Source organism: Hoplias malabaricus, chromosome 4 (genome assembly GCF_029633855.1).
Source record: "Hoplias malabaricus isolate fHopMal1 chromosome 4, fHopMal1.hap1, whole genome shotgun sequence".
Lineage (NCBI taxonomy): Eukaryota > Metazoa > Chordata > Actinopteri > Characiformes > Erythrinidae > Hoplias > Hoplias malabaricus.
In genome coordinates, this window is record NC_089803.1 from 23,658,844 (window position 1) to 23,675,838 (window position 16,995).

Consider the following 16,995-nt stretch of genomic DNA (forward strand, 5'->3'; position numbering starts at 1 on the left):
TGTGATGACATACATCTTTAACACACACACACACACACACCTCATACAAGAATAATGTGGCCATACAGGGCCATATTTAATGACATTTGAATAAAGTGAAAGTGACAGAGACAGACAGATACAAAGAGTGAGTGATAAATAGGGAGTTTGCTGATACAGGGATCATTGTGATCAGATTACAGAATTAAATCCTAATTAATCCAGATTAGCAGGATTATGAGCACTCAGCCCTAAACGACAACCTCCCTACACAACCCCAAACACTGACAGACTGTGACAGTACTCTCTCTCTCTCTCTCTCTCTGTGTGTGTGTGTGTCTGTCTCATGGGTGCTAAGCGACAGTCGGATGACAGTTAGTGTTATATGGGCCGTATAATGAGATAACTCACCCTGTGTGAAGTGTGCACTCCAAAGTGTGCGTCTTCTTGGGGAGCTGTGGCACTGAAGTGCACTTTATAGTGAAGCACTGAACAGGGGAATTTTCATAGTCCCAATTGAACACGCACAGGACGGGTACAGAACTGTAGGATTAAGTCTATAAGTGGTGAATTGGAATTATTTAAGTTGTCATTTTATAAGCTGCGATATGATACACAGTTAAAGTGACTTAGATCATCTTATTTAACGGTTTAATTTTTCAGTAACACCACTACAAAAGAACAGAAATGTTAAATGCTAAGGACATGAAGTTTGCAAGGACAAAGCACAAGACAACATCTTGTTTTTCACATTTGAAAATGAAGTGAAATTGAATCATTGTGGTCCGAGTTATACCCCAAGTTCACAAAGACAAACACTGATCTCACTGTGCAGAGCTGCATCCTGGCTGTTTGAATTATAGGTCAGTGGAGAACCCCCGAGTGTGAGAAATGATCCCGCTCATTAAATCTCATCTCAGCCTATTGACAGAACTTAAGATCTACAGTCCACCAGGAGCTTTTAGTGAAGGGATTCAAACACTAAAATCAAAAGATGCACTAAATCAAAGAGATACACACACACAGCAGAATTTTAATTCCATGTTTTGAATAGTTTGTCAATTGCTCCTACTTGACAAGCTTAAAGCACATTTAGAAACCTGTCTGGCTTTACTCCATGCAGACACACACCTTTCATGTTTTTACTCTCTCCATCGTTTTTCTTCTCTCCCTCTCTCTCTCTCCCAGCGGGAGATGTACTGACGGACAGATGCATTAACATGCTTTATTCACTCAGTCTCCCTATCTCGCTGAATGCTTGTTCATGTTCAGCTCTAAGTGGCATGCAGTATTCAGCAGCAAGCCTCTGTGGACATGCACACAGCTCACAGGCTGTGTGCAGAAAAGGTTCATAGGGATATGTTTATACATGTGCCTATGGTGGAATGACAATGCGTGTCTCTCAATGAGGCTGTGTATGCCTTGTGAGGGTGAAAGTGCATATCTCATGCCTGTTTTCAAGAAAAACAAAAGACGACTCCTGACTCGGTGGTAAAACAAACGATAGACTGCCAATAATGTCAGGAAATAAAAAAGCAGTATGATACTGAAGCCACACTTGCAAAATGAAAAGCCAAATGTGTGGTAAAGTTTTAAAAACTATATCACCAACATATTAAAAAGGAAATGAAAGCTGATACTAAACACCCCAGACTCCAGACTCTACCGTCTCTTGTAATTGTATTTGGATTACCAGTGTCGAGGCCATCAGAAAATGCTATCAATATCCCAGACTAAAGTTTTGAAGGTGTGTATAAGTATTTCTTATACTCATTTTATTCTCATTTTATTAACAAACTGAAGACTGAGATAGCACACATTGGTATGACGTCATGTTTATAAACATAAATCTGAGGATTTGAATGTGATATCGAACAAAAACAACAAAACATGGTCATGAGCTATCATGTGAAAAAAACCGCATTGCCCTCTCTTTGTAGATCTGTAGTTGGATGAGAAAATGGAGATAAAGTGAGAGAGACAGATAAGGGAACAAAACAGCGCCTGGTTTCCCCAACGCACTCATTCTTTATTTCGCTCCATCGCTCCCAGTTTGTGTGCAGGTGGAAATCACCAAGCACCAAATACAGAGGGACAATCACAATCAGCCAGCTGCCACGGCAACACATCTCACATACAGCAATGACAGCTGAGACAAGTTCTCACACACACACTCACCCTGTCTCACAGTCTCTATTTCTCTCCCTGTTGGTCTGACACTGCTTACCAGCACTTTTGATCACTAATCTCATTTCTCTCTTATCAATACTTCACTTTGATAGTCATCTCTTACTGCACTGTGTATGAAACAACACTTTATGACTTAAAAGAATTGCAAACAAATACATTCTTTAAAGACAGGAGATAACACCTTCAAGTCCAAGGAGTTGCCATGGATCCTCAGAAAGACTGGCTTGGCGTTCCCTAACAGGCAGAAAAGTAAACACCTGTGACACAAACAACATAATTAGAGTTGTTCTGATTAAATCACCCATTGCTTCATTCTGAGACCTCCTTCTGCTCCTTTTTTTACCAGTGCTGAAAGCTATTGACAGACTTTATTTAGTATATGAACACAGAAAGACCCTTGCACTGAGGCAAACACTGTGATTAGTAGTATACTGTCATTTTTAATATGGTTACAAATCTGTTAACAAAGAAACAGTATTGTGAGTGTCACATGAATAGACCTAAATCATTATATTTGAGGTTTGAAATCTGTCTTACTAGGGTTTGCATGAAAAAAATCTACAAACAAACTTGTTTTTTCCCCCCATCACCAGCAGCATTTTAAGCATCACTCAGCCTGTTACCGTGGTAACTCTGTTAACTGAAAACAGGCAAAGGGCTTCTTTCTACTTTAAAGTAGTGCAAAACAGCAGACATTTAGAACTGCTTATTAAACTAGAAAAGTGCATCTTTTTTAAAACAGAAACACTGCAGATGTAATGGCTCCCAGGTGTTTCTAAGTCATTCCAGGCAGTTCATATGCTGGTGCTCTGTGGTCAGTATAGTGAAAGACTTGCTAAGTGGTTCTAATGGTGGTTGCTATGGAATCTCAGGTGGGTGCTAAAGTGTCCCAGGTGGTTGATATAGTGGTGCTAAGTAGAGGTTGAAGTATTTCTAGGTGATTACTATAGCCTTTGCTAAGGTATTTCAGTTGGCTGCTATTGTGTTGCAGGTATTTACTGTTGTGTCGCTTGTTATGGTGTTTCATGTTGTTGGTAAGGTGTCGCCAATTGGCTGCCCAGGTGTAAATAGGGAGTTCCTAGATGATTGCTAAGTGGATGCTTTTCTGTTTCTAGGTGTGCCTCAGGTTGCTAAAAGAGTCGTTGCTATGGTATTTCCATTGGTGGCTATGGTTTTGCTAATGGGGTTTAGTAGTGTTGTTAAAGTGCTAGGTGTTGACAGGCGATGGCTGTGCTGCAAGGGGTGCTTGCTTGAGCGTTACAAGTGTACTTTATGATTGTGACATAAGTGAATTAGACAGAAGTGTTCATTTTACACTTCCTACATTTCAATAATAATAATAATAATAAAAGTGTAAACATTCCCTTGCTTCTTGCAAGGGGGGAGACAAAAAACAGTAAAAATGCACATCATATTTACTTGTTGATACAACGCAACACAAAGTGGAACAAGGCAAATCATGAAGGACAGTTTGGGACATTCCTATTCTAAATGCTTTTGTCATCGGAATGCAATTCCAAAACGTTGACTGTACAAGGTCTTTTTGAGTATTTAGTTTTGGTTGATGGCATGTCCACAGCTGTGTTTGGCTGCCTCTGTTATATATAAACTAAGTATGCCAATTTAAAGTTTAAAAAAGTGTAGGCTACAACTAAACATTGCCGTGATTGTATTTTGAAAATAGCATTCTTTCAAACTGTGATTTCAATTAAAATAAATAAATAAATAAATATTTTATCCCTCTGCAAAATACTCTGCAGGAAACCTTGTCTCAAGCTAGCTTTCATGTCCACAATTGGATAGAAAAGAAAGAAAGAGAAATATGCTTTAACATTCAGGTCTATGCTTTAGAGACCACCCAAAACAGACTCCACTTGCAACACTCACTGTGACGAGTCTAAAGTTTAAATCACCATTGAAAAGAATGTATGTGGAGAAAGAGATTGAGAGAAGGTTATAGAGATATGCAGCATCTATAATTGAGGAGATTGTTTTAGAAATGAATGCAAAAGTACAGTTAGAAATGGGTATCTCTCCCTTTTCCTCCTAGCTTCTCTCTCTCTGTCGCTCGTGTATTTTTAATTCAAACACAGTTTAAAAATTCAGAGACCTCTGTTGGGGGGTGGGGGTGTAGAGGCAGTGAGGTACCTGAAAATGGACAAAATGTCTGAATGTCTTGAGGGGGTTTTCAAGTACGAGACTTAGTGGAATACCTTGCTTTGATTAATGAGAGAGGGAAATAGAGAGAGAACAAGAGAGAGAGAGAACAGGGGAGAAATGCATAATCAAATACAGAGATAAAAAGTTTGACATAATAAAGAGTAACAGAGTGTTCCCAAATCAGGACCAGAGAAAAGGCAAACATGAGAGAGAGTCAGAAAGAGATAGAAGGCAAAACCAAGAGAAAGAAAAAAGGAAAAGAGATAATAAAACAGGCACTACTGCAAGAGAGAGAGAGAGAGAGAGTGTGTCAGAGAGACACACAGAGAGAGAGAGAGAGAGTGTCAGAGAGACACACAGAGAGAGAGAGAGTGAGTCAGTCAGAGAGACACAGAGAGAGAGAGAGAGAGAGAGAGAGAGTCAGTCAGAGAGAGAGAGAGAGAGAGTCAGTCAGAGAGACACAGAGAGAGAGAGAGTCAGAGAGACAGAGAGAGAGTCAGTCAGAGAGACACAGAAAGAGAGAGAGAGAGAGAGAGTGTCAGAGAGACACAGAGAGAGAGAGAGAGTGAGTCAGTCAGAGAGACACAGAGAGAGAGAGAGAGAGAGACAGAGAGAGAGAGAGTCAGAGTCAGAGAGAGAGAGAGAGAGAGAGAGAGAGAGAGAGAAGGGACAGGGGGGAAAAAAACAACGTACATTTCCATGCGACAGCAGGGGCACTGTGAAAAATTAAATGTGCCTGCAGGGGAATGAAGGGAATGAAGAATAAGAGACAGACACTGACAAAACACACACACACACACCACACACACATAAATCTTAAACTTTGGAGGTAGTCTAATGATATTCAGAGTGAAACAGACAAAAAGCCTCTTATAGCAAGAAACGGACAAAAACACTGGAAAATGTACAGATGAAATTCTCTGGAACTACTGGGTTCATATGTGAAAAATCCTTGAGTGAAGATGGGTATTAAACAGACGTTTAAGATTAGATTTAATTAAGTATAATGTGTGAAAAACAATAACATTTCTGTACCCATTTTTTGATTATATGCGGGGAAAAACACTATATAACACCCCAAAATTGCAGGTATTTGGTGTGTCCCTGGCATGCATTTTTCCAAATAGTAATTTAAAGATGGAAAGCAGCTGACCCTGCACTAATGCACATGAGGAACAAAGGCAAGCTGGTCTGGTTTGATTTCAGTATTAGACAAACAGCTTTAAAAATAAACAGTAAACCACAGCAGAAAGGAATCAAAACACATGATTTGGCCCGCAACTTCCCCGGGTCTCAGTCTGGTTGAGCATCTATGGGATAGACTGGAGAAACATGTTTGATCTACAGTGGCCTTACAGGACTTACAGGATCTGCTGCTAATGTCCTGGTGCCAGATGCCATAGGCTGGTAAGGTGAGATATGTTTTGGAGTCAAGAGATCAGGCAGATGGTTTAAATGTTATGGCCGATCAGTAGAATTAGAATTACTATATTGGCCACTGTGCAAAATCACCCACACCTAGTCAACCACTGCCCAGAAAGTCATGCACGCACATGCACTCACCAACACACTCACACACAATCACAAGTACATGCACCAACAAATCGGTGCTTTTAAAGGGCAAAAATTAAGGTCAGAAGCAAATGGAAGGCACTTTAAATACCAAGTGTTCTTAATGTCTGTTTCAAATGCCAACCAAGCACGGGTCTATTTGCTGTAGAGGCCATCTCTGCAAACAGGTACACACACACACCCTGCCCTTAATGTTCTCTCTCTCTCTCTCTCACACACACACACACACACACACACACACACACACACACACACACACACTGCCCTTACTCCCCTCACTCTTACACACACAGAATTAGGCTGCTTTTACACTTTGTTTGTATGCTTGTAATATACTGGGCACTACTCCTTTTTGTCTGGTTAGGTGTACAGTGCAATGAAAGAGGATAGAATTATACGCACAATATGGATATACGCATTCAGTTCGTTAAATTTTCACTAGCCCATACAGCTCATAAATAGTATATTCTAGTGCTGCAGAAAAATCCCTTGACAATCCCTGGCCAAAACTGAAATCCAAGACACAATTTAAGTTTATATAATTCATGCCGTTGGTCCACCTTTCCTGCGGTCACACCATTTACACTCTCTGTTGAGACCAACACAAGGCAGCGGAACACTTTTGAAGATTTAACTGCATTTAGCCTGGAGAACAGTGAGGTCAGTTACAACGTGGACTGGCATTCGTGATACAAAACCCCCTCATCAGTGCTTCTGCATCACAACCCTTCAGTGCACTCACCTCAACAGTTCTTCTACATGTAAATCGGGCCACTTAAACACAAGTTTGAAAAGTTGTCTGTATAAGAATTTTCACACTGAGTTGGAGGTGTTAAGAAGAATAATAATTATACAGAAAGTTTTCAGTGATGAGTGACTGAACACATTTGCCTGTAGAATTTTCTTATAAGGGAAAAAATAGTTTTTCACAATAATTCAGCCACCACAGATACATAAAGTAATGGGAAAGCAAAAAGAACAGAGAAGAAGGTGTTGGTGCTGATAAAGTCAAGTTTGTACACAACTATTTATTCACCTGGTAAAAACTGCAGATAAAATCTGATTTCTTAAAACTTAGATCAGATAGTGATTATATGATTAATGTGCTTAGAGCAGAAAGAGGTTTGAAAGCGCTTAGGTTAACTTTAAGTGTCTGTCTCTAACAATCTTTATTCCTTCAGTAGCCTGCATTGTTACTTGGGTCAGCCGTATAGTTATAAGCTTATAATTATTTTGGACTGTGGGAGGAAACTCGGAGGAAACCCACACGGACACAGGGAGAACACACCACACTCCTCACAGACAGTCACCTGGAGGAAACTCACACGGACACAGGAAGAACACACCACACTCCTCAGAGACAGTCACCCGGAGGAAACCCACACGGACACAGGAAGAACACACCACACTCCTCAGAGACAGTCACCCGGAGGAAACCCACACGGACACAGGGAGAACACACCACACTCCTCACAGACAGTCACCCGGAGGAATCTCACGCGGACACAGGGAGAACACAACACACTCCTCACAGACAGTCACCCGGAGGAAACTCATGCAGACACAGGGAGAACACACCACACTCTTCACAGACAGTCACCCGGAGGAAACCCACACAGACACAGGGAGAACACACCACACTCCTCACAGACAGTCACCCGGAGGAAACCCACACGGACACAGGAAGAACACACCACACTCCTCACAGACTGTCACCCGGAGGAAACCCACACGGACACAGGGAGAACACACCACACTCCTCAGAGACAGTCACCCGGAGGAAACCCACACGGACACAAGAAGAACACACCACACTCCTCACAGACAGTCACCCGGAGGAAACTCATGCAGACACAGGGAGAACACACCACACTCCTCACAGACAGTCACCCGGAGTAAACTCATGCAGACACAGGGAGAACACACCACACTCCTCACAGACAGTCACCCGGAGTAAACCCACACGGACACAGGGAGAACACACCACACTCCTCACAGACAGTCACCCGGAGTAAACTCATGCAGACACAGGGAGAACACACCACACTCTTCACAGAGAGTCACCTGGAGGAAACCCACACGGACACAGGGAGAACACACCACACTCCTCACAGACAGTCACCCGGAGGAAACCCACACGGACACAGGAAGAACACACCACACTCCTCACAGACAGTCACCCGGAGTAAACTCACACGGACACAGGGGGGGACCCACCACACTCCTCACAGACAGTCACCTGGAGGAAACCCACACGGACACAGGAAGAACACACCACACTCCTCACAGACAGTCACCCGGAGGAAACTCACACGGACACAGGGAGAACACACCACACTCCTCACAGACAGTCACCTGGAGGAAACCCACACGGACACAGGAAGAACACACCACACTCCTCACAGACAGTCACCAGGAGGAAACTCACACGGACACAGGGAGAACACACCACACTCCTCACAGACAGTCACCTGGAGGAAACACACACGGACACAGGAAGAACACACCACACTCCTCAGAGACAGTCACCCGGAGGAAACCCACACAGACACAAGAAGAACACACCACACTCCTCAGAGACAGTCACCCGGAGGAAACCCACACGGACACAGGGAGAACACACCACACTCCTCACAGACAGTCACCCGGAGGAAACCCACACGGACACAGGGAGAACACACCACACTCCTCACAGACAGTCACCCGGAGGAAACCCACACGGACACAGGGAGAACACACCACACTCCTCACAGACAGTCACCCGGAGGAAACTCACGCAGACACAGGGAGAACACACCACACTCCTCACAGACAGTCACCCGGAGGAAACCCACACGGACACAGGGAGAACACACCACACTCCTCACAGACAGTCACCTGGAGGAAACCCATACGGACACAGGGAGAACACACCACACTCCTCACAGACAGTCACCCGAGCGGGACTCGAACCCACAACCTCCAGGTCCCTGGAGCTGTGTGATTGCGACACTACCTGCTGCACCACCGTGCCGCCCATACTATAATACAGTTTGAAAAATGAAAAATAATACAATACAGCCTAATTCTGTGTGTGTAATACAATTTTCAGAGAATGAATACAAAGTAGTATGTTCTCTCCTTTAGGCATAAAGTTTTCACAGAAAATGTAAACCGGTTTAACTGTGTGTGTGTGTGTAAAAAATATGTATAAAATAGCCACAGTCCTTAACTGTTACAGCTGATCATATCAAATCAAAAAAACACCCCATAATTCTATTCTGCATATCCTCCACTTACATGCCTTCTCTTCCATAAACGTCCCACTTTTCTTCACCCCCCCACCTTCCAGCTTAACTTTAATTGCATGAGCACCAGTGCTGGAGTGAAGCCCCGAATCCCTCTCTCCTTCTGTGATAAGAGAGTGCGTGAGCGAGGGAGAGGCGAGAAGGGCTGTTAATGCTGCTATCTTGTCATCTCTTTCTTTGAAGATGTGGCTGCAGCGTCTTCCCTCTCCTCTCTCTCTCTGTTATCAGTGGCATCAAAGCGGGGGCCAGAAGAGAAGCCACAGTCAGCTTAAAGCCCGTGGGAGCGGCGCAGCTAATGCAGTTAAAAAATAATTAAAAACAATCTCCATCATCTGAGAGAGCAGAGGAGAGGCCTAATCAGCTCTGCTTTTCATGTTTGTGCCGCTTCCCCACATAACAGTCACACACTCACACTGACATACACTTAGACTCACACACCACCGCTCCTTTTCAATTCTTAACTTACATTCTCTTTATTTCTCTTTCTGGGGCTATTCCTTTTTTGCTCTTGCCCTCTAAAACACGCTCTCAAACCATCAATGGCCCACTTGCAGACATTTGGAACATGCTTCTGCCAAATTAATACATTCATGAACTAATTTAAAAAACAACACATGTCTTGGCATAATTATTTATAGCCCCTATAGCAACACACCCAGTCACAGACACACACAGGGACACAGTAGGCACAAGAAGACACCAGGATTTCAATTATAGGATACTTTCGTTGTTAAATATTCTATAGAACGTTACACAGACCACTCCTACACATACAATTGTCTTTTTTTCCCCACTAGCATTGCAAAGAAAAAAGATGGAGTGAGAAGTTACTTTAACCGTTTCAATAAGTTAAGGTCAGCTCTTCTTTGGAGGAAGTCTGAAGTTGCTTCTGATTTGCTGGGATTTCACATTGTGGGTTACTGGTGTAAATTTGTTTAAAACCAAAGAATGTAGACTATAATAAAAATTGCAGCTCTTGCAATTAAATACTTCCGCTCCTGCAGTCTCAGCAATGAGAAATCCATCATAAACCTTGCCAACTCTCGTCAGTGAGAGGGGGTGTGATCAAAGTCTTTAAGCTGCTCAAAACAGCTTTATAGAGGAGCATTCTAAACTCATGTCAGCTTTATCACCTGGTGCAGTCGGAATCATTTCCGTAAGGCTCTTGACAGCTAACAAACAGCACAATCTTTTTTTTTCCTTAGCAATATATGCAACTGAAAGCGTGCTAGCTAGCAATCCGATTTCTCAGAATCAAATCACCACACTAAGAATGTTGTCTCACAAGTCAGATTAAATCATCACCCCCAGTGAATCAAGTGTGCAGAGCTGGTAACACCATGTTTTCAGTGACAAGCCAGCATTTAGGCCGATAAACAAGTGGTGTTTTCCCCAAAGACCTGCATGGTTCCACAGATGTAGTAGTTGTACACCATAACAATCACAATCACCTGCTTTTCTCTACACACCCCATTGTCCATTTCATCAGCTTTGCTTTGTAGTTTTATACACATTAATAAATCAGGTATTTGTCATAATCATAATGATTCCAGGCCATGATTTACACTTGTTTTTCCACATTTTTCTCTCTCTCTGATCCCTTGTCTCTGCACCTGATGATGGAGTGGCAGCGTAAATCATAGCACAGCTCTGTGATTAGAAGCTATGCTTTAGCATCTTTAACGCCATTTCACTAAATCCCCATTAAATACCCTCCCTCTTTTTCCTGTTTCTCTCCTCCACCTCCTTAATGGCAATAAGCATTTAAATGGTAATGGACTCTCTCTCTCTCTCTCACTCTGTGGAACTTGTTTAAAATGTGGCTAATCTTGGGCAGATAAAGCGCAGATTAAAACGGCTGAGCGCTATAATGTATGGGAGGCTCCAGCGAGCGTCCTGAATTTGCATGTAAACGAGAGCTGGAATGGGAGCGGAGCGGCAGCACAAAAGCGCAGGCTGTTTGGGTAAATAATCTGTTGCGTTTGGCAGCGGCGGCGAGGCAAGCCAACAGATGTGTTCGAGTGTGATAAAGAGGAAATGAATGCGAGGAGACATCCTCTAACCAACACATTACACAACACTAGTATAGAGAGAGAGAGAGAGAGAGAGAGAGAGAGAGAAACAGAGAGAGAGAGTGCGAGAGAGAGAGAGAGAGAGAGAAAAAGAATGAATATGAATAACAACTGAAGCTCAATCGAGCCAGCAAAACACTTAAATTACCGTCAGGCCAAACTTCACTTCTTACAGAGATAAGAGCGCATAAACACTCACTCTACATTATACTGTGAATGCAAATAGATGAACAGCTATTCTCACTCATATGCTGTTTATACATCACCATGAGCTCACACATGCACAAGTTTACTCAAGAATTTCAAACTAAACCAGGCCAAGACTATAACATCCCATCATAGAGATAAATAACAATAATAATAAAGAATAATGAAAAATGAGTGGGAAAACATCATAAAAGGCAGGAGTATTACTTTGAGATAGATAAAGGTGCATGGGTTGAAAAAAAAAAATAAAGACAGAAAAGCAGAGATGTGGAGGCATATGGGTGTGTAGAGAAGAGAATAAGAGGCTCTCTGCATGGCATTAGTGACCTATGCATTAACCTCCCAAAGAAAAACGAAAGAGAGGAACGAGAGAGGGGAGAGACCGAGAGGGTGGGAGAACGAGAGAGGTTTCTGCCCCAATGTGAAATGATTTATTCACTAGCACGACTGTGCAAGGAAAAAGCTTCCTTTATCTCTTTCTTCTTGTCACACAACAAACATGAAAACACACTCTGATACATCTCCAAGCTGCTGCTTCCTTTCTCTTAATATTTTTCCTCCCATTTTTAAAATCACGTTTAACAATGTCTGCAACTTACAAAGCCAGAAACCCAAACGACACTCCTCATTTCATTTTAAAACTAGTGAAGTCTATTGATCTCAAGGGAATTATTCAGTCAAAAATGGTTTTGTTGTCTATTTATTAGAAGGTTTTCAATAAGAAAAGGCAGAGATGCATCTGTCTATTCATCATCGAGAGGCTCTCAGAATGCAATGGGTCTAAAAAGACAGACCCAAAAAAAAAAAATAAATCCGTAACCGCTTATCGAGTTCAGGGTCTCGGTGGGTCCAGAGCCTACCTGGAATCATTGGGCGCAAGGCGGGGAATACACCCTGGAGGGGGCGCCAGTCCTTCACAGGGTGACACACACACACACACTAAAATGAAGAACATAAATAAATCAAGCAAAAACATGGTGTTCTCACTGAACAACATAGGACTGAACTTTGGAGTATAAAATTAGATTTCTACAGAGAGAGAGAAGGAAAAATGAGAGCTGCAGTCATTCAGCTGTAAAGCATTTCTACATTAGTGCACTGCCAGAGAACGTGTTTCACTCATGATACACACAGGAATGAAAATATCATTAAATCAATTCATTCATCATAAAATCCTACAACAAAATCCCCTAAACATATATTGTCTTTTACATAAAATTGTTTTCCTGTTGAAGGACTGGCGCCCCCTCCAGGGTGTATTCCCGCCTTGCACCCAATAATTCCAGGTAGGCTCTGGACCCACCGTGACCCTGAACTGGATAAGGGTTACAGATAATGAATGAATGAATGTTTTTCTGTTGTTGCGTAATTTCCATGCTGAAATTACTATTGGCTCTCTCACCCGACTGCTTTGAGCCTTACTGGTTAATTAGACTGTCATTCCAGAAGCTGGCCAATGCGTACTGGGTGCAAGTCTTACAGTTCTGATTTGAAAAATCCAGTTGTGAAAACAAGGATGCTGAAGGGCAGTGCACTGCTCTGCTACTCCTTCGGTCAACAAGTAGTATTTATCACATGTATTATTTTACAGCCACCCATATGAATCTTATTTTATGCTAATTTGAGCTGTACCATGTCAACTCAATTACAGCAAAAACCAGGATTATGGATAAAGAGGAAGAGCCAGGCAGGGTCTGTTTGATTAAGGCCACAGTTTGTGTTCAAGTCATGTATCTCAGTCTAATATTTCATTTTCATCATAGTTTGTCTTGGAGTGAGCCCATGGGCTAATGTTATTGAGATGAGAAAATGGACGAACCCTAATTTTGCAAAAGCTGTTGGAGAACAACTACACACTCTGAACCATGAAGTAAACACCTGTGGGTGTATTTTTGTTTTGTTTCATCAAGATGTGTGTAAAAGTGAGAGGAAACTCACCATTATTGCACTAGCAATGTTCACATATTGTTTAGCTACTCGTAGATATTTGCATACCCAGGTATATCCAGGACTTGTGAAATGTGTCCCTGACACTTAGATCCTCTTAAGGGGCTCAGACTAAGAGTTCTGATCCTATTTGTGGATGGTCCAATGAACATTTAATAGGTTAGTTTTACAATTTTATATGGATATGAAATGTTGAAGGTGTATGGATTGGTGGGGTGTGAGGGGGATCAATGTTTAATAAAAAGTCTCAAGGTAAAATCCCATGAGCAAATGCTTCATTACTTCATTACTGTGTGTTTTGGGTGTAAGAGCCCCAGTGATAAAGGTAGAGGTCAGGTAAACAAGACAAAAAATTCAGCAATCTAAATATTTTAAAACCATTGCTATCTATACATCTTATAAAATGTGTGGCATCTCAATGTTGGCCACATTTACACATCTGTGACAACTGTCAGTGTTTGGATTGTTATTACTACCATTATTGTGTGTGTAATAAGACACGGTACAGTCCGCCTTCAATTTCAGTGCATAAACAAACAGTACCAGTCAAATGTTTGGACACACCCACTCAGGGAGGGTTTCCTTTGTTTTGGGCCATTTTCCACATATTGTGAATGTATAGTACACCAGCTCTTCACAGGGGTCATCAGATAGGCACCTCCCATCATTGGTGTTTCACTGAATTAAGCCCACAACACCTCCAGAAGGCTCAACAGTTAAGTCTGGCATCCCCGACCCAAGCCAGGTTTATAGTCCTACCTTACCCTTTACCTCCCTGGTGACTAAGGCTGTACATATCCCTAATGGCACCGTTAAAGCATGCTCAGTGCCGCGAGTTCTATGTGAACTTTACATGCTACATCAACAATCAAAATAGTATCTGTACAGTGCAATACCCCAAAGTAATTTGTGTTCTCCTTATCCAGAACCACTGATAGACCTTTCAGCTGTTTCGGATAATCTTTCACAGCTGCCCTTTCTGGCCCCAGATGCCGAATTGCGCGAGCAAGGATGTAGCAGAGTCTGCATAATTCAGCTTCTTCTTTTCAAATGTTTCATCTACTGCACCCTCAAATGAAACCGTTAACTATATGAAATAAACTATTTGTTTACTTTCAGAGTAGTACACCATGTCTGGCCCCAATATAGTTAACTCTGGGACCTACAGCTTTTTTTTTGCTATGTCCACCAGCAATTTCCAATCTAGTGCTTCACCCTATCTACAAATATTTGTAGCCTGCGCACGTTCTCAAAAACATTCCCCCTAACGCACAAACCTAACTATTTTATCACTGCAGCCACTTGGCAATGCATTAACCTTTAGCCGTTTACTGTTCAACAAACAAAAAACACTTAGCACTTGAAATGTCTCCATGTATACCGACCCTGTGACAAACTAACTTTACAAGCTGATAGAATATGTTTCAGCGTGCCAACCCCTGTACATAATCTACAACTTATATAATATAATAATAAATAATATATAAACATTCAGTAAGGTCAGGGTTATAGTTACTTGTAAAGAATTTTCACTCATTTCCCAATGACAACACTCATTTATGAGCATGTTGCAGGCATCATATTCTAAGTTAACTTTATATAAAATACAGTCAAGGTCCAATGAAACCACTTGGTATTGTTTGAACTAAAGTCAGCTCTTACGAAAGCTGTTGCCCATAATAAAATCACAAGTCAAGACACAAATTGAGCCCACAGGTCCATGGATGATTTCAGCATTGCAGTTTATAGAATGAGTAAAACATAATTTTATCTCCATCTCTTGATGTGTATAGGTGCCCATTTTCTGCTGCACCTCAGTAACTCTAGAAATTGTTTAAGCAATATGGACGCTTTAAACACAGTGCCACTCCCCCTTTTCAGATTCCTGAATGTTTATGCACTAAAAACAAGTGAATGGAGCGCATCTGTTATATATGATTGGTGCTGAGATGAGACAAAAATATAAGAATAGTTCATGCTTCAGGTGCACTCCTAGATCCCTGTAACTAAGTGTGTATTGACCATGGGCCAGTACTTCAGTTATATAAGAGGAAAGTAGTTTAGATTAAAAAAAATAAATAAAAAAAACTACACTGGACAGTTTGCACTTTGTTAAAAAGAAGTTTCATTGCAAAACCTTTAATGAAATATTGTGTTTTTATTTGCCTATGGTATTTAAATGATATAGTATTTTTATATATTTATACAGATAGCAAAAGGTAACTGTAAATTTTCTTTGGTTGTCCAGCACCACATTTATCACCATCAACAATCAGTCAAAAACCTGTTAGTGCACAGTTACTAAACCCCTCTGTAATCTGCTCTGTAAGCAGTTGCGTTGTAGAAGTAGACATGATGTACTAAGAAAAATGTATTGTAATTCATCACCGTAATTGTTACATATCATTAATCTTTGCATTTAGCAGCATTTAGAAAAACAACAGCTGAATAGATATTTCCAAAACAAAAAGTGCATCACACTCCCAGATCACACTGGCAGTAATTGATCACCACATAAGCTGTTTACACATAAACCCTAAAGCCTGCCTCTGGGGATTTTACCACAAATAAACAGAAACCCATAAAAGACAAAATGAATCGAAACACCAATTATAATCCCCATCACCCTCTTTCACTCTCCCTCTGTGTATTCCTCCCATTTCCCCCCATCTATCAGTCAGGCAAATCTCAGATCACCATCAACGTTCAGACAGGAATTCCAAGCTCTGCTTTATATTCTCTTGTTCTGCATTTAAAAATTGCAAAGGAAAAATTAACGAGCACATAAATATGAAACACACCCTGTTATTCACTGACAGATGAATGATACAACATTATGATGGTACAAGACCACACCCGTCCCATGTCATAAACTGACTCACTATAATGTTAGAGTAGTTATGAAAAAGTATATAAATAAGAAAAATGAATTAATTATTTAACGGAAACAAACAGGAATGAGGGACATTAAGAACTTAATTTGGTGCGTGAGAGGAAAGCAATTAGACACCTGTAGTTGTGAAGGTTTTATGGGGTCACTGAAGCAGGGCTGCATTTTTTTTAAGACAATAAGTGCTCTAAACGGCCTGGCATAGCAGCACACAATGTGTGTAATTGCTGGGTCATAAAGACATATGTGCTCTATCGGGACAAAGTCACACAGCTGGTCTGTGTCGAGTAGACACACTAGTGAGCATTAAAGGCACTGTAAATACTTAATGAGGATTGGTGGGGCATTAATTTAAAATGGCATGTGCTCACGATCAATTTCTGGGTATATGTAAATGGGCTTTATGAGGATTGTATTATACATGGGAATCATGTAAGAAAAAAAAATGACTTTCATTGAAGAAAATCTGTCAGATGAGTTACATAGAGCCGTATTAGCAGAGGATAGTATGTGATAGGACCCGTATAGCGTGTGCTAATTGGATAAGCAAAGCACTTTGAAGAATTTTTAACAGCATTTTATGAGGACAAGCAAAGCCTAGAACAGCTGATGAGGGCTACATTCACACAGCAGGTAAAAAAAAAAGTGGCCCAAATCTACTGTTCATACTATCTATACATGACTTATATCT